At 45.2% G+C, this 23,563-nt stretch overlaps 1 protein-coding gene across 8 annotated transcripts in view; it reads left to right on the plus strand.

Moving 5' to 3' along the window:
• Positions 1–23,563, plus strand: part of LOC128344194 (uncharacterized) — a 111,769-nt gene that overhangs the window by 2,016 nt on the left and 86,190 nt on the right. For 2 of the 8 annotated variants that reach the window (XM_053293847.1, XM_053293848.1), the window contains exon 1: positions 21,817–22,025. The exons of 1 other annotated variant lie outside the window; for it this stretch is intronic. The gene's annotated coding sequence lies outside the window, so the exon portion shown is untranslated. Of the gene's footprint in view, positions 1–10,768; positions 10,883–19,362; positions 19,406–21,815; positions 22,026–22,170; positions 22,262–23,563 lie in introns of those variants that run through there. 5 more of the 8 variants (XM_053293846.1, XM_053293845.1, XM_053293842.1 and 2 more) reach the window with 5 other exon arrangements.

A 23,563-nucleotide genomic window follows, 5' to 3' on the forward strand; every position in this document is an offset into this window, starting at 1 on the left:
CAAGGCTACAACACCTGGGACTTTTTAGTTTAGAAAAAAGGTGACTGCGGGGAGACATGATAGAGGTGTATAAAATTAGTCAGTCTAGTATTAATTAGTATAAAATTAGGCAGAATAGAAGAAAAAGAAGTATAGAAAAAAATAACAAAATACAAAGATCTGCAAATTGAAATTGAAAGGCTGTGGCAGAAGAAGACCAAAATAATCCCAGTAGTAATTGGCACCCTAGCTGCAATTCCAAAACAACTTGAAGAGCACCTCAACACCATAGGGGCCACAGAAATCACCACCAGCCAATTACAAAAAGCAACTTTACTAGGAACAGCCTATATTCTGCTACGATATCCTCTCTAATAAAACGCTTGGTGTCCGTCCGTGGACGGACACCAAGCGTGTGTCCGTGCCTCCCTTCCCTGTTCTGCGCCTGCGCTTTGCGCAGGCGCAGAACAGGGCAAGGGAAACACGCTCGCCGGTACCCGGCAGCCATCTTGGGCGGCCAGAAGCGGCCGCCCCAAAGAAGCCGGAAAACCGGCGCCAGGGTAAACTGGGCGAGGCAGCGGCAGAGCCGCTGCCTTGGCCAAAAGAGACGGAGGCCGGGGGCGGAGGCCACTTAAATATTTTTAAAAAGGCACCCGCAGCCGACGCCGCCGACCCTCCCTCCCAGCTGACCCCCCCCATTAAGGGCCAAATCGGCCCAGCCACTTGCCCCCGCAGCTTCCGCCGCCGACCAACCGCCCGCCCACCCAGCTGCCGATACCTCCTTGCCCCCGGCACACGTCCTCCGCTTGATCCGCTGCTCAATTAACAGAAGGAGAGAGGTGCTCGCATGCAGAGCTCCACTCTCTTTAAAGTCTCTTCCCGAACTGGCGGTTTGGGCGGCAAGGACGCAAAGCGCCAGTTCGGGAAGAGACTTTAAAGAGAGTGGAGCTCTGCATGCAAGCACCTCTCTCCTTCTGTTAATTGAGCAGCGGATCAAGCGGAGGACGTGTGCCGGCAGTAAGGAGGTATCGGCAGCTGGGTGGGCGGGCGGTTGGTCGGCGGCGGAAGCTGCGGGGGCAAGGCGGCGGAAGCTGCGGCGGAAGCTGCGGGGGCGGCGGAAGCTGCGGGGGCAAGATTTGGCCCTTAATGGGGGGGAGGGGGAATGGCAGCGGGGGGACAGGAGAGCCGTTACTAGGGCCCGTTGTTCAACGGGCCAAAATTAACTAGTCTATAATAATAACTGCATCAACATTGATAATAAAATTCGGCCATCCCAGGTCCTTGGGAAGGATTCGATGTCTGGATAAAACAAACCAGTCAATAACACATGTCTGACTGTGTAAACAAAAATATATAATAATTATAATTATTTATTTGATTTCTATACTGCCCTTCCAAAAATGGCTCAGGGCGGTTTACACAGAGAAATAATACGTAAATAAGATGGATCCCTGTCCCCAAAGGGCTCACAATCTAAAAAGAAACATAAGATAGACACAGCAACAGTCACTGGAGGTACTGTGCTGGGGTGGATAGGGCCAGTTACTTTCCTTCTGCTAAATAAAGAGAATCACTACATTAAAAGGTGCCTCTTTGCCAAGTTAGCAGGGGTGGAGAAAGTGGATAGAGAAAAATCCTTCTCCCTCTCGCATAACACTAGAACCAGGGGTCATCCCATGAACTTGATTGCCACAAAATTTAGGACCAATGAATGGAAGTACTTTTTCACACAACACATAATAAACTTGTGGGATTCTCTGCCACAAGATGTGGTGACAGCCAACAACCTGGATGGCTTTAAGAGGGGTTTGGATAACTTCATAGAGGAGAGGTCTATCAACGGCTACTAGTCCGAGGGCTATAGGCCACCTCCAGCATCAGAGGCAGGATGCTTCTGAATACCAGTTGCAGGGGTGTAAGAGCAGGAGAGAGAGCATGCCCTCAACTCCTGCCTGTAGGCTACCAGTGGCATCTGGTGGGCCATTGTGTGAAACAGGATGCTGGACTAGATGGGCTTTGGGCCTGATCCAGCAGGGCTGTTCTTATGTTCGGCTTGAACGTCCGGCATTTCCCTTTTCTCATGGAGCTCTAATCTGCGTTGGATGATCCTGAGCATTATTTTGATAGCATGTGAAATTAAGTTTATTGTGCGATGGTTTGCCCAATCTTTTAAATCTCCTTTCTTTTTTATGGGTATGTAGACTGATCTCTTCCAATCTGTTGGCTACAGATCCCATAATCCCCAACCAAATGGCATTGTAACTGGGCATGATGGGAGATGTAGTCAACAGCATCTGGGAATCCCTGTTACAAGGAACACAGGTTGTGAGTAGGGCTTAACATGATGGACGGACAGCTAGTGGTTGTTACTAAGGGCATGGGGCCGAAGCTCAGTGGTAGGGCATCTGCTTTGCTTGCCCTTAATTATTGTTTATATAGTGCCATCCATGTGCATGGCACTTTACTCTATGTATAGAGTAAAAAGACTGATCCGTATCTTAAAGCCTCACAATATTATTATTTTAATAATAATAATAATAATAATAATAATAATAATAATTAATAAAGATTTATACCTCGCCCCTTCAGTACACTACTGCTCGGGGTGGCTCACAACTTTAATAAAATAGATACAATGTAAAATAAGACTAATAAAGTTAAACAAGTTAGAAGACCAGACTAGAAGCACATTTGAAATTACATTTTTTAAAAAAGTTTCAAATTAAAAGTTATTAATAAAGAGCTAAAAACTGAGAACTATAAAAACTAAAGAACTTACCAGATATGAGCAGCAGATAAAACATTTAAAAGCCTCTTTAAAATGTCTGTTTAATTGTCTTTTTTAAATACTGAGGAAAGAAGCATGGCGAAGCTCTTTGGGGAGGGCATTCCAAAGCTGAGGGGCCACCAGCAAAAAGGCCCTGTCTCTAGTCCATGCCAACTGGATCTCTGTTAGTGGTGAGGCCAAGATCAGGGCCTGAGATGCCAAGTGGAGGGATTTGGCAGGTTCATATGGGTGAATGCAGTCTGACAGCACCCTGGTCCCAAGCCACATAGACCTTCGAAGGTCAAGACCAGCACCTTGAATCTAGTTCAGATGTGAGCCCTGCCCGCCAGACCCAACTGGTAACCACTGAAGCTGCCTCAGGGTGGGTGTGACACTCACGAAACAGCTTGCAGGATTCCACAAGAATCCTTGCAGCCGCATCCTGATCCTTGCAGCCGCATTCTGGACCAGCTGAAGCTTCTGAATCATCTTCAAGGGAAACCCCATGTAGAGTGCATTGCAGTAGTACAATCTGGATGTTATAAAAGCCTGAGTGACTAAGGTCAGGTTCAACATCTCCAAGTAGGGTCACAGCTGGCATTCCAGCTGTAGGTGGTAAAAGGCACTTCTGCACACTGCCACCGCCTGTCCTTCCAAGGACAGCATGAGGTCCAGAAAGACCCCCAAGCTGTGGACTTTGTCTTTCAGAGACATTGGGATGGTCTCCCAATGAACCAGGGCAAGTCTACCTCCCCGCCCACCTTGCCTTGACTGATGCTGCACCCAGAAACCTGGTGGGCACAGCAGCTGGGAATGATTTATATCTCCCTTCTCATCTAACCAGGTCTTCATAATGCACTCCAGGTCAGCGTGCTCATCCAGGATAACCTCCTGGATGGCTGTGGTCTTTGAATTTATGGACCTGGCATTTAATAGCACCAGTTTCAGGCTAGATGGGCTGCTGAGAGAGTTACTGGGGTCTCCTTGGATGGGAGAAGAACCGGAGGGTGTGATGGCTTTGATATAGCCGACATGCCTTCCCCATACCTGACATGTCCTACTCCCACCGCCATATCGCTCTCTGTCAAGGAGCACCTCAATTGGAAGAGCATCCTCCAAAGTAACATGCCCCCTGACACATACTGTGAAGAGCAACCACCTTAATAATAACAAAACATAAAAAGACCCTCTCATTAAAACAGAAGCAGTATTCTAGATAATCCCCACCCCTTCTAGTTCTTTGGCCACTGGTCACAAACAGTATGAGGAGTTGTGTTCTAGGGGCAGGGCTCATCAGCTGATCTGGTAGGCTCTATGCAGCTGCTAAAACCCCAGGCAGGTATAGGGAGTGCTGTTCCCACCAGTGTTCTTGCTCTGGAATCCTCCAGGTCTCTGCTGCTCTTTGTCCTTAAGACTTCTCTGGTCCAATGGCTATTTCCCACATGTCTGAGAGCCACAAAGACAAGAGCCCTTGTGCTCTAGTTCATAGGCTTATGCCCCTAGTGCAAGCTGTCCTTTTGTGGAGGAACTAGAGCCAGTTAAGCTCTATCCATTTAATCCTTTTAAGTGGCAGGATTATCCACACAAAATTTATTTATTTATTTATTTATTTATTTATTTATTTATTTATTTATTTATTTATTTATTTATATACTGCCTTTCGTTAAAAAGATAACCCCAAGGCGGTTTACAAAAGTTAAAAACATGCAATAAAAAGACAATAAAAACATCATGTTAAAAGTATAAAAACATATAAAAACAGGCATAAAAACAATACAACAAATAAAAACACAGAGAAGCTGCAGTAGAAAACGATCATGTAAAAGCCAGGGTAAAAAGCCAAGTCTTTAAAAGCTTTCTAAAAGCCGTGATGGAGTCCAAGGAACGAATGGCCACTGGGAGAGCATTCCAGAGTCTGGGGGCAGCAACAGAGAAGGCCCTGTCCCGAGTGCACGACAGCTGGGTCTCCCTCATTGTAGGCACCCGGAGCAGGGCCCCCTCAGATGTCCTTGTCAAGCGGGCAGCAACCCTTGGGAGCAGGCGGTCCCTCAAATACCCCAGGCCCAAACCATTTAGGGCTTTAAAGGTCAAAACCAGCACCTTGAATCGGACCCGGAAACGAACCGGCAGCCAGTGCAGCTCTTTCAAAATGGGGGTGATATGTTCCCAACGGGCAGCTCCGGATAAAACCCTCGCTGCCGCGTTTTGCACTAGCTGCAGTTTCCGGATATTCTTCAAGGGCAGCCCCACGTAGAGCGCGTTACAGTAATCCAGCCGCGATGTGACTAAGGCGTGGGTAACCGTGGCCAGATCTGCCTTCTCAAGAAAGGGACGCAGCTGGCGCACCAGACGAAGCCGTGCAAAGGCACCCCTGGCCACCGCCTCCACCTGAGCTTCCTAAAGCAGAGCCGGGTCCAGTAGTACCCCCAAGCTGCGTACTTGCTCCTTCAAGGGGAGTGCAACCCCATCCAGAACCGGTAAAATCTCCTCATCCTGATTGGCTCTCCTACTGACCAACAGTACCTCCATCTTATCCGGATTCAATTTCAGTTTGTTAGCCCACATCCAACCCATCACGGCCTCCAGCCCCCGATTCAGGACATCCACCGCCTCCCTAGGATCAGATGACAAGGAGAGATAGAGCTGAATGTCATCCACATATTGCTGACAACTCAGTCCAAATCTCCGGATGACCTCTCCCAGTGGCTTCATGTAGATGTTAAACAGCATGGGGGACAAGACCGAACCCTGCGGGACCCCACAGGCCAATGGCCATGGGGCCGAGCAGTAGTCCCCCAGCACCACCTTCTGAACCCTCCCCTCAAGAAAGGACCGAAACCACTGCAACACAGTGCCTCCGATTCCCATACTCGAGAGGCGGCCCAGAAGGATACCATGGTCGATGGTATCGAACGCCGCCGAGAGATCCAGCAGAACCAACAGGGACGCACTCCCCCTGTCTAGTTCCCGGCGTAGGTCATCCACTAGAGCGACCAAGGCAGTCTCAGTCCCATACCTGGGGCGGAAGCCAGATTGAAAAGGGTCCAGATAATCCGTATCATCCAAGACCCTCTGCAGCTGGGACGCCACCACACGCTCCATCACCTTGCCCAAAAAGGGGAGGTTAGAAACAGGTCTATAGTTGTCCAGGTTGGAGGGATCAAGGGAGGGCTTTTTTAATAGAGGTCTTACCACCGCCTCCTTAAGGCACGATGGCATCCTGCCCTCCCTTAATGAAGCATTAACGATCACCTCCAACCATCTACCTGTCCCCTCCCTGGCAGCTTTTATTAGCCATGAAGGGCAAGGGTCAAGAGCGCACGAAGTCGCCCGCACACTGCCCAGGATCTTGTCCACATCCTCAGGTCGCACCAACCGAAAAGAATCCAACACAACGGGACCAGATGGTACCAAAGGCACGTCTGCCGGAACTGCCAAAACTCTGGAGTCCAGGTCAGCACGGATGCAAGCGACTTTATCTGCAAATGGCAGGCAAACCGATCACAAAGAGCTGTAGATGGCTCCTCCCCCATTGTCTGGGGGGATGTGTGGAGCAAGGTTTTCACCACACAAAACAGCTCTGTTTGTCTGCACTGAGCAGACGCAATGGAGGCGGAGAAAAAGCATTTCTTTGCTGCCCCCACCGCCATGGAGTAGTCCCTAAAATGGGCTCTAGCCCGTGTTCGGTCGGATTCGTGACAACTGTTCCTCCAGCATCGTTCTAGCCGTTGTCCAAGTTGCTTCATCGCCCTAAGCTCCAAGGAAAACCAAGGAGCAGAACGGGCTCCACCAAGCCGGAGAGGGCGCTTGGGGGCAACCGTGTCAACAGCCCGGGCCATCTCTCCATTCCAGAGATCAACCAAGGCCTCGACAGGGTCACCTGCTCTGGACACTGGAAACTCCCCGAGGGCCGTCTGAAATCCAAGCGGATCCATAAGCCTCCGGGGGCGGACCATCTTAATCAGCCCACCACCCCTGCAGAGGGCAAACGGAGCAGTCAAACTAAACCCCACCAGGTGATGATCTGTCCATGACAAGGGAGTCGTCTCAAATTCCCCCACCTCCAGATCATTTATTTCCCGGTCGGCAAAAACCAGATCCAGAGTGTGTCCCGCCACGTGGGTAGGTCCCGATACCAATTGAGACAGGCCCATGGTTGCCATGGAGGCCATGAAATCTTGAGCTGCACCCACTAGGGGGGCCTCAGCGTGGACATTGAAATCCCCCAAGACAATAAGCCTGGGGGAACCCAAGGCCACCTCCGAGACCACCCCCGCCAGTTCAGGTAGGGAGACTGAAGTGCAGCGGGGTGGTCGGTACACCAGCAGAATCCCCAGCCTATCTCGGAGGCCCACCCTCAAGGACAAACACTCAAAATTCTGAGATTGCCTGACCGGGCACCTGGAAACGGGGAGGGTCTCTCGAAAGATGACCGCAACGCCTCCTCCCCGACCCTTGAGGCAGGGCTGCTGCACGATCTGGAAACCTGGAGGACAAAGCTGAGAGAGACCAACCCCGCCCAGCGCATCCAACCAGGTCTCCGTCACGCATACCAGGTCAGCACGCTCATCCACAATCAAATTGTGGATGAGAGATGTTTTTGTGTTTACTGACCTGGCATTCAGCAGCAGCACCCTAATCCTTGAAGGAGTGTTCACAGAGCTCCCTAGGGTCAGAGGGTTGGGAGAAGGGCCGGAAAAAGGAACAGGCCTCAATTGCCTGGACTGTTTTCCCCTGTAACGGCCTGCCCAACTCCCACCGCCATATCTCCATATCTATCATTTAGTATCTGCAAGTCACTGGGAAGTATGTTGTTCAGAATTTTTTTGAAATACCTATCTATCTACCTTTCCCTGAGCATATTCTGGTGTAAAAAGTAGTACATTTAACTAATTTAAGTGGCTGGGCAAAGAAGAGGGGAGAGGAGAGCTGGTCTTATGATAGCAAGTATGACTTGTCCCCTTAACTAAGCTGGGTCTGCACTGGTTGCATTTGAATGGGAGCCTTGATGTGTGATCATTGTAAGATATTCCCCTTAGGGGATGGAGCTGCTCTGGGAAGAGTTCCCTCCCTGGCATCTCCAAGATAGGGCTGAGAGAGATTCCTGCCTACAACTTTGGAGAAGCCACTGCCAGTCTGTGTAGACAGTACTGAGCTAGATGAACCTATGGTCTGACTCAGTATATGGCAGCTTCCTATGTGCCTATGTAAAGGAACAGAGTGAGAGAAAGAGGAGGAGGAGGAAGATGGTGGGTGCAAGACAGGCACATGATGACAGAAGGTGGTGTGAGGCTATATGCGCCCCCCTTGGAGGTGAATTAGAATCAAATTTGTCCCACCAGCCGATTAAGCTTGATGCCTCTGCTTTAGCCTGTTACAAGGGTGTCAAATTCTGGCTCTCCAGCTATTGCTGGCCTGCAGCTCCTATCATCCTTGGTTACTAGCCACTGTGACTGGGGATGCTGGGAGTTGTAGGCCAGCAACAGCTGGACACCCAGTTTGATACCCCGGGCAGTCAACATGCAGTCAGGTTCCCTAAACTGTTTATGCAGCTTGGGCACAGTAGAGCCTGTTTGTTCTGTGCTTTCTCTTAATAGCTACTACTGCCTCCACACCCTCTTCAGGTCTGGTCCCTTTGTCCATTCTGAAACCTAAAGTTTCCCCACCTTTGGGATTTTGCAGAGGACAGAACCTTATAAAAGGTCTGTTTGCTCTATAACTGTGCTGAAGGTTCTTGGGAAGTGTCGCTGCTGCTGCTGCTGCTGTGGGAATGTGGTGGCTCAATCTGCCCACTACTGCCCCAAGAAACCCACCCATCTAAGTACCTGCATAGTTTGGATGAAATTTTGTGTCTCATTCCTCCAATCTGATTTTCCTTCCTGCTGGACAAAGGGTAAACACTCCAGCTGTGTGCAAACCTAATGCTCAGAATCAGAAATGAGTTAACTGTAACTGGGGAGACTTGAAACAATGCTTTTAAAAAATGGATGTGAAGGTGTTAAGTCACCATAGATTGGTACACATGAACAAAAATTAAACAATTTAGGTAACTCTACAATAGTTATTGAGGAATGTATCCCTGGACTCTTTACAGTACTCTTGAATGTATAGCTTCTAAACAGCTTCCTAGAAATCACAATATATTGGAACTTCACTCTGGTTGTATAATTTTTCTCTCTATAGAGAAATGAAGGAGTAGGTTTGTTTACTTCTCTTTGAAGCTGCTGCTCAGATTCCATTTCAAAGATAATCTGATTGAATACTAACATGTACTGGCCAGTTTAAATTGCCTTGTTGCAATAGCCAGTTGCACAATGGTGTTAAACAAATTAAATACATCTTTAGAGGATATGATGCCTTTGGCTACAACTCTTAATAGCCAAAAGTGCAACCTTGTGTTCTGAGATATTGGCCACAATCACATGTGTAGTAGATTAAATCCTTTGTCTCAGAGCAGGCCCATGTGAGGGGAAGAAAAATACTGAATCATCCCCTCTATGCTTTCTGAGCAAGGCCTTTCCTTTAACTTTCCTGTATCTCTGGTAGTTTCAAAAATGGCTGCCACTACCACCCCTCTTCATCACAGACCTGGGCTTGGGGTGGAAATCCCAGGGGAAAACTCCCTTTATGTTGCTTTAAGCTAAGTGCAAAAACCTTCCACTTGCAAGCCTACACGTGGTGAGAAAACTGGTAGGTTGCTGAATGACTGAGGCGTGTATGCATCAGAATGAGACCTCCTTCCCCTTTCCTGAGTTAAAACACACTCAGAGAGGTTTGCAAAATTCAAAGAACAAAAAGAAAAAAAATATTCAAAGGCTACAGATTGCTGCCGTCTGAGGCTCTCTCAGCTTTTAGTTACAGGTAGAAATACTCCAGGGTTACAAGAATACTTCAGAAAGCACCCCAGTTGCAGGGAACAGGGATGTAGGAAGATACAAAAGCACCTTTAAAAAGCTTACAGAGTTTTTTACAACACCCTGGTTGCATGGGCGAAGTCTAGTTCTTAGTTTAGTTACGTTACAGGTAAACCATCCCAGAACAGTTTCAGGGATATACAGAGCACCCAAAAGAAAACAAAAGTCTAACGCCAGGTCTGACTAAATGAACTTTCTCCTAGACTACTTCCTGAAGCCAAAAGCCCTGGCTTCCTTTTCTTCTTGAACTCACCAAACCTTGGTAGAGGATTCAAGTTTTTTCCCTCCTGGCTTCCGTGGACTTGCAGAAAGATTTTCCTGCAGCCAGACCTCATGGCAACATCTCCTCTGCTCCTCCAGCCAGCTCCTTTATCACAAAGGAATTCTCCTTCCTCCCAACGTCTCTCTCGGTCCCACTCACCTGATGTGCTGATTGGCTGAGCTCTGGAGTTCACCAGCCTGTCATTCAGGGCAGGCTTTACTTCCAGCTAACTCTTTAGGGGAGGGGTGGCTGATCACTACTGCATGTAACACATTGGACCTGTGGTTCTGCACCCCTCCCCCCGCTCTCCTGTCCGAATTTGGACGTACTGGAGAGCATCCTCTCTGCAGTCAGTGAGACTGCAGAGAGGTGGGGGAGCCAGTTGTGCAGGCTTCTTTTTTGTTTGAAGGACAGCCTGCACAGCCGGTCAAGGAGGGAGAGAGGGAGGAGCTTCCTCCCTCAACTCCATTCTGGCCAAATGCAACCACCAGTGCTGCATTTGGATGGAACAGAGGCTCCCTGGACCCTCAGTTTGGAGCAGCAAAATTCACGACAGAGGATTCAAACTGGAGTCTCCTAAGTGTAACCTTGGGTCGCGCTAAGGACAGGAATGGAGTTGCACACGTTTGGATGTAACAGTAAGGAAACCACATATTCCTGCAACTCCAGTCCCCCGTTACGTGACAATGTGGCCATAGAGTATAGCTTTAGCAGCAAATGCTGGGAATTTAACAGGATGTGATGAATTTTGCCTCAAATTCTTCCTTGTCAGTTTTTCCCCTTTCTAGTATTTGACTGGCCAATGCTGATAGACTGAATGCTAAGCTTGATGGGATGGCTATGCCTTGTCCGAAGTTTTGGGATCAGTCTTTAAGGAAACTGGATCAGGAAGGGCTAACTGATCTTTCAATGAAATACAGAGAACAACACCTTCATGCTTAGGAAATATTCTTTATTTTGGTATGCATTCAGAGCTCGAATAGAGTTCCTTGTACAATGATGAATAGCTTTATACAAATGTTTCTAACTGGTTTGGCAAGTATGCCTTTTTTAAAAAAAGTGGTATAATAGTAGATTTAATGTGGGTGGATATTCTTTTTTAAAAGAATATCTATATATTTTAAAAGACCCTTATGATGCACTTATTTTTTCAGGCTTTTAATTAATTTTAATTGATTTTGTATCAATTGTTTTAATCATTTTAACTTGTTTTTATATTTTACCTTATGTACAGTACACTGCCTAGGGATGCTCATGTCAGGTGGTATAGAAATTAAGGGAGTGCAGAACAGGTTCACTGGCAAACCAGTTCATCCCAAACCAACTGGGTTCAGCATCCTGACAATAAACCGGACTGGCCGAGATTGAAGCCAGCCCAGCCCTGGTCGGGTCAAACTGGTCTGCCAGTGAGAGTGGCCTGGTGGGGTGGGCAGAGGACCTTTAATGAGAGATAATTCACACTTCAGTTACTTACTTAAGACAGAAGAACTGAACTGAAGTGACTCCAGGCCTGGTGGTGGCACCTACCCGCTGCTCACCACTCACCTGGCCTCCATGCATGGTGAGTGTGAGCTGCAGGTGGCGCGGTACCTGCCATGTGGGATCCTAGGCAGAGTGCCGCTGCTTGCAAGTCGCAGTTTGCAGGTGCCACCTCACCCGGGCCTGGAATCATTTCAGTTTAATTCTTCTATCTTAAGCGGTAATTCGTACTTCAGTTACTTACTTGTTCTCTTGTTAAAGGTGTGGAGGCCAGGCGATTGGTGAGCTGTGGTGGTGTAGCGCCTGCTGTGCAAGATCCTGGGTGGGGCACAGCTGCTTGTGAGTAGCAGCTTGCTGCTGGACCTGGGGTCACTCCAGTTCAGTTCTTCTATATTAAGTGGTAATTTGCACTTCAATTAAAGGTAAAGTGTACCGTCGAGTTGGTGTTGACTCCTGGCGACCACAGAGCCCTGTGGTTGTCTTCGATAGAATACAGCAGGGGTTTACCATTTCCATCTCCCATGCAGTGTGAGATGATGCCTTTCAGCATCTTCCTATATCGCCGCTGCCTGACATAGATGGGAAACATAGCAGCAGGGATTCGAACCAGCAACCTCATGCTTGCTAGTCAAGTATTTCCTTGCTGCGCCATTAGATGGCTGTGCTTCAATTACTTGCTTGTTAAAGGTCCTCTCCCTGCCCCACCAGCGCCAGCTTCACTTCCGGACCGGTTCATGTCAGTTTGTAGAACTGACCAGCTAGTTCAGTCCGAAATTGGCTCGGTTTTGGACTGTACAAAACAGTCCATGCATACCCCTAATAGAAATATGTTAGATAAATATTCTCCCAGGCAGCTGCAACTACAATAAATATATTTGTGTGTGCTTTATTTTGTTTATATTTCCTTAGTCCCTTAGTGAAACTGGAATTTGGTTTCTTATTTTTTCAAGAATGTTAAATTGTTTGCTTTAACAATGGATGCGAGTGGAGAACACTGTACATGTAAATTCATAAGATATGATGTAGAACATAGGTGTGAGCATTTGTAGATTGTGATCTTTTCTTCAAACTATTTGTATTCATACCTTGACTTCAGTGGGTTTATATTTGAAGTAAAGGATTGAGGGTTGAAGCTTAAGGAAAACGTAGAGATATAAAGTATGAGGGAGGTACTGTGATGCGAAGACATAATAGATTAGCTGTTGCATAATCATACTTTTGTATACTTTTATAAAAGTTAGGATTTAAAAGTACATGAATAGTAGTATGTATAACCAGTTGCTAGACTCCAGTGGAACTCTGTCATTTTGTCTGAGCAAATAGATTCAGAATATGAAGGATTGTGGACCTAGACTTATATAAGCTGTGAAACTTGGCATGAACACCAAAGATGATTTTGAACCTTGCTATTAAACCTGACATCTATAATTAATATATTTCAGTTTCTATTTATCTTAAAATATTTATTCAGCTTAATAATTAATCCAGCTAAAACTGCAGAGTTTTGGCAATATGTGATTGAAACTGGCCCTGTGAACCTAGGCCCATCTTATTCAGGATATATTAACTAGGCCTGCAGTACTGAAGCTGAGTAAGCTGCACTTTGCAGGACAGCTGTTTCCACATTGTGCACTTCCAGTATATTGGGGGCGGGGCTCCTTTATAGAAAATTCACATGTTGCCTGGTAATGGCTGGGAAAACATGTGAGGCACCCACGCACACCTCTTTCTGTGCCTTGCATAGGGCTGTGCATGGACTGGTCCGACCACGAACCGGTCTGCCGCAAACGGGGCTGGGTTGAGTAGTTCGAACACAAACTGCTTTGAACCGGAAATGATATTGTCTTGTTTGTTCTTCTAGATTCCTTATCTATGTTGGCACATGGAAGAATATATCGGAATTTCATTTCATTTTTGCTTGTGTAATGTTTTTCTGTTAAGGTGGAATTAGCACTTCTGTGAGCCAAAGAGGCTTTCAGTTAGCAGAAGGGCAAATTTTGATCCAAATCATAGCAGTTTGGTTCATTTGAACCATTTGTGTTTAGTCTGTTTTTGTTTCAGAACTTTCTAGCATGAGAAAACATGGAATGTTGTATTTCATCTTAATCAATTAATCTTCGTTGCCGTCTTAGAACAACATAAAGTGAAAAAGACATGTAATTTGTATTATTAGAAGCAATTAAAAACAACAGAGTCTATGTCTAAAAGTATAAAGACCGAAGTTACTATAAAATTGCTATAGGATTAGGCTAAAATCTGAATGACTGTAGAAAGCAGTAAAAGAACTGTAAAATTGTTAAAACAGCATAAGGACTATAATCTGTAGCATGAGGACTATAGAGTCACAGTAGGGCTAAAATCTATAAGATACTGTTAAAAGTTAATTAATTAATTTAATGTTTAAATGTTTTAAATTGTAAACCTCCCAGAGGCACAGGTCGTGGGTGGTATAAAAATATGTTAAATAAATATAAATATATGAATAAATAAAAAGTTGCATGCTAAAGAATTGATATAGTGCTAAAATCTGTAAGACAATGTCTTTCTGGAAAGTTAACTGATAAACTGAGTCAGTACAAGCAATAGGGCTAAATCATTGGAGAATTAGTTCTTGTTGATGGCCAGAGCTTGGCAAATTCTGCACACTGCTGCACAGAACTTGACAACATTGTGTGTTAGAGGGATTACAATCTGAGAGTAATAGGGAGATGTAGGATTGGCCTGAGCATCCTGGCAACCTGTCAGGTAATGGGAGAATAAGAGCATATTGTACATCTTTATAAAATAGGCAGTGAAGGAGAACATGCTCAATAGTTTCAACTTGTCCTGAATTGCAGGGGCACAGACATTCTGGAAAGGGGATCTTCCTTCTAGGACAGCCAAGGGAAAGGTGTTGCAGCAAGCCAGGGTAAAGGCCATTCTGTAGTTAGGTACTTCTAGCGGTGTGAGGTATCCAGCAGGTGTTGTTATCTATCTTAGACTTTCAGACAGAAGAAAGTTTGGGGACCTAAGTCAGCTTGGTGTTCTGTGTTAGTTTTGTGCTGTTTTGAGTGTTCTGGCCCATTCGGAACCCAAGGAAGGGGAGAGTCCAAGTAAGGGTAGTTTCACTGATAAAGGTTGCTTCCATGTGGATTGGAAGCCATCCGCCAATGTTGAGGGGGCTAGGCCCATTGGGAAGAGGGATAGTCTCAGCCAGTAGTTGAGTATGGTCAGCCAGACTCTGGCCTCCACTTTCACCAGGCCTGCCTCTAGTTGTCTACTGGCATTAGAGACACAATGGGGGACTTGAATTACTGCTCTAGAGGGGCAAAGTTGGAAAAGGGGCCCCAGAAGCATGGAAGACCATGCCTAGGTATCTGAAGCATTAGGTCATTCATGTTTACAGACCAGGAGTGTGTTGTTAGTCTCTTAGCAAATACCATAATTTTGGTTTTATGATAAATGATTTCCAGTAGGTGTTCCTTACAGTATTGGGCAAGGGTTCTCAGTGCTCTTTTTTGAGTCCTATGGGGGTCCTTGAGAGGACTACCACATTTGCATAGAGCAGAGTAGAAATATGTTTCTCTGCCAACTTTGGAGGGTGGAAATCTGGGTTGTTTAAGTGGCCCATCATGTCATTTATATAGAAGTTGAACAGGAGAGGAGCAAGTATGCAACCTTTTTTTGATGCCCTCATGGGCTGGAACAGCATTAGATATGTGTCCTTGGGGGTTGCATCTGACTTTCAGGGATGTGTCATCATGCAGAGTACGAATGAGAAATATCAGGTGTCAGTCAATGAAGGAGGCTTCCAGTTTTCCCCATAGTTTGGTTCGTGAGATGGTGTCAAAAGCAGACTTGAGATCAGTGAAGGCTGCATACAGGCAGACTGAGTTGCAAGTGGAGTATTTTTTGTTTAGATGCTGGAGTATAAGTCACTAGTCAATTGTGGACTGTTCCTACCTAAATCTGGCCTGCTTCTCCGCCAGGATGTTTTATTGTTCCAGCCTGTCCCCTAGTTTCCAGTATAGCTGTCTAGCATAGAGTTTGATGACTGTGCTGAGCAGTATGATGGGTCTATAACTGTGGTCATCCTCAGCCCACCATGCTGAGTTGTTTTTGATAAGCTTGGGGGGAATTAGGTCATTGCCAGGAGCCTTCCCAGGTCTCAAGTGGGAGATGAGGTCCATGATCTCCGCTGGTGGTACTGGTGGCCACCACTGCATCTTACTGAGAACGTTCATGGTTAACTTCTTCACCTTTGTACAGTTCACTCAAGTGCCATTCCCAGGCCTCTGGTAAGATGAAGCTGTCCAGGTCTGTCAGGCTGTTGCTGGGATGATCCACTGTGATGCACCAGAAAAGGGCCAGGACCTTGGTTCTGACTGCCTGAAGAAGGTGTGACCAAGTGGCTTTCATGTAGTCTCTTTATTGCCTCTTCTGCTTGAGGAGGTCCTGCACCATCACTGGACTTTTGTTGGCTTTGTATCCACAGACCTAGCACTTAACGGTTACAGTTCACACTTACTGGGAGCAGGGGCAGACCTAAGGGTGGATTGGGAGTCTTAGTTTCTACCACCCTCTGTTTATCATCAACATGATTTCCCCCATTTAAGCAACATGCTAGGGCGGTTTCTATTGCTTCAGACACTGCATCTTACTAGTAAATCGGCTGATACGCCAGCTGCATCCATTTTTTGAGATAAATTACCTCAGAACAGTGGTACTTATGCTGGTAACCTCCAGACTGGATTACTGCAATACGCTCTATGTGGGGATGCCATTGTATGCAGTCAAGAAACTACAGCTGGTTCAGAATGCGGCAGCCAAGTTGGTCTCTGGGTCATCTAGGAGAGACTATATTACTTCTGTATTGAAAGAGCTACACTGGCTGCCAATCAATTTTTGGGCAAAATACAAGGTGCTGGTTATCCTCTATAATAAGATCCCTCGGTGTGCGCCCGTGTCCGTGTCTGTGCCCGTGTCTCCCTCGGCCATTCTGGGCATGCACGGAGCGCATGCCCAGAACGGCCGAGGGAGAAACGGCCGCAGGCACCAGGTGGCCATGTTGGCCGGGAGGGAGAGAAGCAGACAAGGGCTGACAGGGCCAGGAGGGGAAGTCACGGGGGGACAGAGGCAGCCCGGTCGGAGACTGGGGTGGGGAAACAGAGACGGCGGTGGGCCTGGCCGGGCCGCAGAGGCCACAGGAGAGTGGCGGGCCGAGAAGAAGCAGCGGCCGCCGAAGCCGCCCGGGGGAAGAAGCTGGCAGGGGAAGCCGGCCGAGGCCTCGGCCAGAGGACGTGGTGTGGCCGAGGTGGCGGCGGCAGAGCCGCGGCCTCGGCCAGAGGACAAGGTGCGGGACTGGGCCCGCTCGCGGCGGCGGGCAGGGCGGGGGGACAGGCCCCACTGGCAGCAGCAGGCAGGGCGGGGCGACTGTCCCCACTGGCGGTAGCAGCCGCGACTGGAGGACTGGCCCCGCTGGTGGCGGCAGGCGGGCGGGACTGGGCCCACTCGCGGTGGTGGGTGGGGTGGGGGGACTGGCCCCGCTGGCGGCAGCAGCCGTGCCGGGAGGACTGGCCCCGCTGGCAGCAGCGGCCGCGGCGAGAAGACTGAGCCTGCTGGCGGCGGTGGCCGCAGCGCGGAGACTGAGCCCACTGAGCCAACAAAAACAATAATAAAAGGAATAAAGGCACACACAAGAGCAGCACCCCCCCCACTAGAGCCCGTTATTTAAACGGGCTTAAAGATACTAGTAACATATAAAGCCTTAAATGGCTTGGGCCCTGGGAATGTAAGAGAACGTCTTCTTCTCCATGAACCCCACCACCCATTGAGATCATCAGGAAAAGTCCGTCTGCAGTTGCCACCAGTTTGTCTGGTGGCTACTCGGGGATGGGCCTTCTCCACTGCTTCCCTGAAGCTTTGGAATGCGTTTCCTACTGAAATAAGAGCCTCACTATCTCCGACACTTAAAAAAAAAAATCTGGGGACTAAAATACAGCTCTAAACAATGGCTTTGGCAGAGCCTGCTGGTTGCCAAAAGGTTGATATTGAGGCTGTGGAAATCTCCCAATTCCCCTCGGTGCGAGGATTGGGTACAGGACCTGCTTAAGCTTGCGGCACATGAAAAATGGGCCCTCTTAAAAGTAAATAAATTGGATAAATGGTCTGAAATTTGGGATAACTTTCTTAATCTTTTCTTAGAATAAGAATCTTTCTGACTTATCCACATCTTAGTGCAATGGTGATTCTCCCTTCTTCTCTCCCTTTTCCCCTCTTCTTTCTTTCTTTCTTTCTCTTTCTTTCTTTCTTTCTTTCTTTCTTTCTTTCTTTCTTTCTTTCTTTCTTTCCCCTTCCTCTTCTTTCTTGGGGGAGGGTATGGGGGGCAACTTGGACATGTTGCTGCAAAATATAAATTGTTATAAAATGTATAAAACATTAAATAATTTTTTTAAAAAATCTTTATAGACACATCTGTGCACCCAGGCTTTTAATTAAATACTGTTTTAATAGTTTTAACATTTTTGTTGTAATTTGTTTTAACCAATGATTTACTTTTTCTGTTGCCATTTTTTGTTGTAAACTGCCCAGAGACGTAAGTTTTGGGTGGTATAAAATTATGTTAAATAAATAAATAAAATAAAATAAATAAATCAACATCTATAAACAGAAATATTAGTTCAGGAAACTGCAGCATGAACTGGAACACTATGTGACCTTCTGTCCTCCATCACCAATGTGTACATTGTGGTAGGAGGTGACTTTAATGCCAGGCCGGGTCCTGGTGATGATATCGTATATGCATGACAACAGTGCTGCTCACCTAATCGCGAAGCAGACCTACTCCCCCTGGCATACCATTCAAACTACGCTGGTCTTTGTCTAGCTCAAATGGCTAGCAGACTTAATCTCCATATCTTTAATGGCTCCATTGAAAATGACCACCCTGTAGCATTTACCTTCTGGGCTGGGGCTAAAATGAGTGTTATTGACTATGTAATTGTCTCTGGTGTCATATACTGAGTCAGACCTTTGGTCCATCTAGCTCAGTATTGTCTAAACAGACTGGCAACAGCTTCTCCAAGGTTGCAGGCAGGAATCTCTCTCAGCCCTATCTTGGAGATGCCAGGGAGGGAACTTGGAACATAGTTTCTGCCCCCAGAGCAGCTACTTCACTTTGCAGATCGCTTCGAAGTCATACCTCAATTTGATAGTGACCGCTTTCCAGTCACCCTGTGCCTCAAACCTTTTGCCCGGCAGCTCTATACCAACCTCGCATTCTACCAACAGGAAGTCTATAGTATCAAATGGTCCACCCAATTGAACAAAGCAATAATGGAACAACTCTCCTCAGAACACTTTCAATCCATTCATCTCTCCTTGCTCTTTGAAGAATCCTCTAACTCAATCCTTGAAAGCTATAGCAACTGAGTGCAGGAACTACAAAAGCACCTAGTTCACAGAAACAACGGCTGCTCCAAGCCACACCTGCATTGCTCCAAACTATGGTTTGATTCTGAATGCGTTGAAGCAAAAATAAAAAAATAAAAATGCTCATCACTATTCCATTTTTAAATGCAGATCTGTCAAAATCAATATTCTAATATTGCTCCATCAAAAGATTGCTGAAAAAATAGCCTGTACTGAGTTGGCACAGGCTTGTCTGGAATAGCAAGAGTGTGAATGCTTACATGCAAAATTTAGATGCTTGGTATCATTGAATGTAGAGGAAAGAGCTGGTGTTTTGCTTTTGTACACCTGTTGGTCAGAAATTTTGTTGTAGGAAATTGGATTAAAGCACAACTACAAGAAAAGGAGAAAAACTGAGAAAGTTCTACAATTTTACCAGTGTTAATGAATGTTTTGCAAAATATTCCTCTAGAGGGCAACACTTCACTCTGGAAGATTCTGTTGAAAAGAGCAAAGGGTGATTTAAGAAATAAAATCTGATTCCTATTAGACTGAAGAGAGTATTGTATGCAGTTTCTTTTGTTTTTTTTTAAATGTGGCATTTATGGCTAAAAGGTATAAAATGTTGCAAAGCGTTTATTTATTTATTTTAAAAAATAAACCTGGAATGAGAGGTTACTATTTAAATAGCATGCAATAGCTGTTTCTCACAAAAAAAAGTCCTCATTTTTATTCAGCATGTTATCTGGTTGATTTGCACTGCTTTCTGTTCTTCTTCAGACATCTAGACCATGAATGGACAACCTTTGTGTATTCGGGGGCTACTGTGCTCTCCATATAGTGATCCATGGTCTGGAAGTGTGTCATACTATACCAAATAGTCTCCTTATGCTGAGCCAGCTTCCTATTAAATTTTGTCCCATTTAACACAAGCTCTCTAATTATGGAGTCTATAGCATTACATCAGATAAGGTCATTGACATGTTATGTACATATTAATACAATATCAAAGAAAGATGTGGTATTAAGTTTGGAATATCTCTATCTCTTGCAACCTGCAAGAGATAGATTGAGCCAGCGTGGTGTAGTGGTTAGAGTGCCGGACTAAGACCGGCGAGACCCGAGTTCAAATCCCTATTCAGCCATGATACTTGCTGGGTGACTCTGGGCCAGTCACTTCTCTCTCAACCTAACCTACTTCACAGGGTTGTTGTGAGGAGAAACTTAAGTATGTTATATACTGCTCTGGGCTCCTTGGAGGAAGAGCGGGATAAACAATGTAAAATAATAATAATGATAATAACCTAAAAACATTTTATTTCCTTCTCATTGATACTGTGGGAGTCTCTTCACCAAAATGGGAATAAAATTTGATGGGCTTCTCATCCTAGATCTGGCTTGCAGCCTGTTCTAGACAATGGTCTGCAGGCTGGCACGGTGCATGCATGTGTGTTTTTCAACTTGATCCTCACCCCTGCCGGGTGGTAAGGTTCTGTAACAGGAAGTGTGCCTCTTGTCAGCAAGGGCTTCACAGCTGAGGATTACAGGAGATGTGCATAGTCATAGATAATGGCAGTGCACACACAAATCTGAAACTAATGTAATATTAAAGCATAGAATAACTCTTGTAACTTCTGTGAATAATTTTGTTTTCACTAAAAAGTGAAACTTTTGCCCTTGGGACACATTTCCTTTCACCTTGATAGTGAAGATTGTGAGACACATTGTTGTCTGTGGAACCTCTTGTTTCAGTAGCTGTTCTGAAAAATGTTCCATCTTTGTCTCAATACTAGAATACTTCTAGCTCTCTGATACATGAATGCTTTCATATAAACTTGAAAACCAATACAGGTTGACATAGAGCAAGGAAACACTAGTATAGTGAGAGGTTGGGATGTGCACGGAACCAGTCTGTACACTCCCAGGAGGGTGGTGTGTGTGTGTGTTTGTTTGTTTTGCTTTAAGTGACAGGGAAGGTGCTACCTACCTGTCAGCCCCCGCCCTGCTGCTTCCCCTCCTATTCTGATTAACAAACACCGGGTACATTATTCTCAATGTTTTAAATAGAGTGGAAATGTGTTAGAGCATGTTGCAGTGAGCAGTGGTGGGGAGGGGATGTGTAAACCACTCTTACATAGTGATTAGTGAAAAATAAAAGTTGGATTTTATATCTCTGTTTTTCTTTATGGTGGAGAGGAGCATTAGGAAATGGTTTGTTTTCATTCTAGTCTCTTGGCCGTGTGAAATTAAAACATTTTGTTCTCATTAGTAGTTGTAATTCTGTTCTGGAAGTTAGTTATGCATGTTAAAAATGCCATTGCTGATTTAGCTGCTTCAAAGCTAAAAGCTGTTAGCTGTATGTCTTGCTTAACATGATCGTGTAATTTGAATTTGATGCTAATGCATACAGTTCATACAGATAAAGTTACATTTCAAAATTTTGTTTTGCTCTAAAGAGTTCCTGGAGACTAAAGAAACAGCATATGTATTTGGTGATTTATTTTATTTTAATTATTATCCGAGTTTCTTTTATTAGATTTCTAAAAACATATGCATAAGTTTGGGCATCTTTGTTCACTCTTAACTGAACATTTAGGATTGCCTCACACAGACAGATTGACTTTGGTCTCTTCTTGCCTACACTGCACGGGTACCTCAGCCATGGCAGAGCTTAATCCTTTCCCATTCTTATTACTTGGGTCTTGGTGGCAGCCGCCTGTTCTGTGGAGCAGTAGTAGAAAAGGGGTAAGCTCCAAACACAGGAGCAAAAGGAAAGGAGACCTCAGAGGTTCACCAATCTGAGATGGTGTTGAAGACAGTTCTGGTTTCTCTTTGAAAGAACAGAAGCAGTTGCTGCTGAGAAATTTTTTGTATTGGTCAAAATGCATTGGGCAGTAAATGGCCTTCTGTGAACTTTTTGAGGCATCCTTCCCTTTTTTCCCCCTGTGGGTGGAGCAAGCAATTGCTGCAGGCCAAGTTTAAAAGGAAAGGAGAAGACTCAGTGCCAAATGCACATCTGTCAGACACCTTAGTGGTGGGGAATTGCTTCCCTCTCCTGCAGGGTTTTGGCAGTCCATGGAACCTCCCACCAACTAGCCAAGGACCACCAGATGCTTGTGAATGAGCAGCTTCACACAGGAATTGTTCAGTTACAGTATATTGGAATCTTGCCAATGAGGTATGCTTGACTAGCAAAGAAAGATCAGAAGACCTGTGATTTATAGCTGCTTCACTCGTAAGCATGAAGAAATCTTATGTTGGTTTAGCTAAGACTTTATTCAGAAGCAACTCCAGTTTCTCCTTTCCCTCCCTTTTCTTTCTGACTCTACCCCCACCAACCCCACCCATACCCTCTACAGATCCCCCACTGGGACAAACCTCCAAACAACAAAACACAAAAGATGGTTAGATAGAATACAACAATCTGAAGCCTTCTAAGTTCTTGATATATTCTCAAGTTGATTTCAAAAGGTGGGGGTTTTTTTGCCCCCCTTGAGTTAAATTTTATTTTGAATTCATGCACATATGTGTTCAAGCACATTACAACTTAGAATGTGCATGCTAGATTTGGTCATTCAAAATTGAATGTTTAGTTATCAGTGTAGAAATGCAAGCTTTGTTTGCTCATATCAGTTTGTATATTTCCTTTTTAACTACTGTACAAAACTGTATGAAAGTGCAAATATCTCCTGAGACAAATCCAGCAGATCTATTTTGTTGATCCTTTTAGAAAGGCAACAAAAATATTTATTTTGCCAGACTTTTGGTTTGTTTGGGTTCCTGTTTTTGGTGTTATTGTTTAATGGTGTGTGTTAATGTTTATAATATGCACTGTGTTTTTAATTTTTGATAGCTATGTATATGTGGAAAAAGTGGGATAATTAAATTTAAAAATAAAAATATTCAATAGGTGGTCTCTGGATTGTTGGCCTGATATAGAAGTGGGTTTGTCAACAAATTTGCATTCAAGTTTTGTTAGTTAATATTTATTTATTTATTTATTTGATTTCTATACTGCCCTCCCAAAAATGGCTCAGGGCGGTTCACACAGAGAAATAACAAATAAATAAGATGGATCCCTGTCCCCAAAGGGCTCACAATCTAAAAAGAAACATAAGATAGACACCAGCACTAGTCACTGGAAGTACTGTGCTGGGAGTGGATAGGGCCAGTTACTCTCCCCCTGCTAAATAAAGAGAATCACCACATTAAAAGGTGCCTCTTTGCCAAGTTAGCAGGGGTAATATTGACTTCTTCATGGTTGTACAGAATTATAAGACTTGATCAGTAGAATGTCAGTTTTATTTTTAAATGCCTCTTTTTGTTCCTTTTAAATTTTGTTTAGCTCTTAATAATATGGAGACATTCTTGAGTGCTTTGATTTATTTGACTAATGACATGCAAGACAGTAAGAATAATCTTACTGTTTTTTGTAACAATTTTTGTTTTGTAACAATTTTAATAATCTCTCTTTTAAATAGCTTCTTGTGCTGCTCTACTATTAAAGCCTTGTTTTTGCTAATGAGCTTTTTATAACTGTTCTGTTAAGATTCAGTTTATTATGATGTTCAGGGAAGTTGCCACATGCTTTTTTATTATTAATACAGTTAACAAGACAAAGATTTCAGACAATATCAGTATTCCAGCAAATCTCCTGGCTTTGTTTTAAATAACTCTACCAAATAATGTGGCCTATCAGATTTAGTCCCGAGTTCAGATACTTGGGAGGAAACAAAGACCAGATGCCACCTCCCTGTAGCAGGCATTTTCCTG

Source organism: Hemicordylus capensis, chromosome 2, assembly GCF_027244095.1.
Source record: "Hemicordylus capensis ecotype Gifberg chromosome 2, rHemCap1.1.pri, whole genome shotgun sequence".
In the NCBI taxonomy this organism is placed as follows: Eukaryota; Metazoa; Chordata; class Lepidosauria; order Squamata; family Cordylidae; genus Hemicordylus; species Hemicordylus capensis.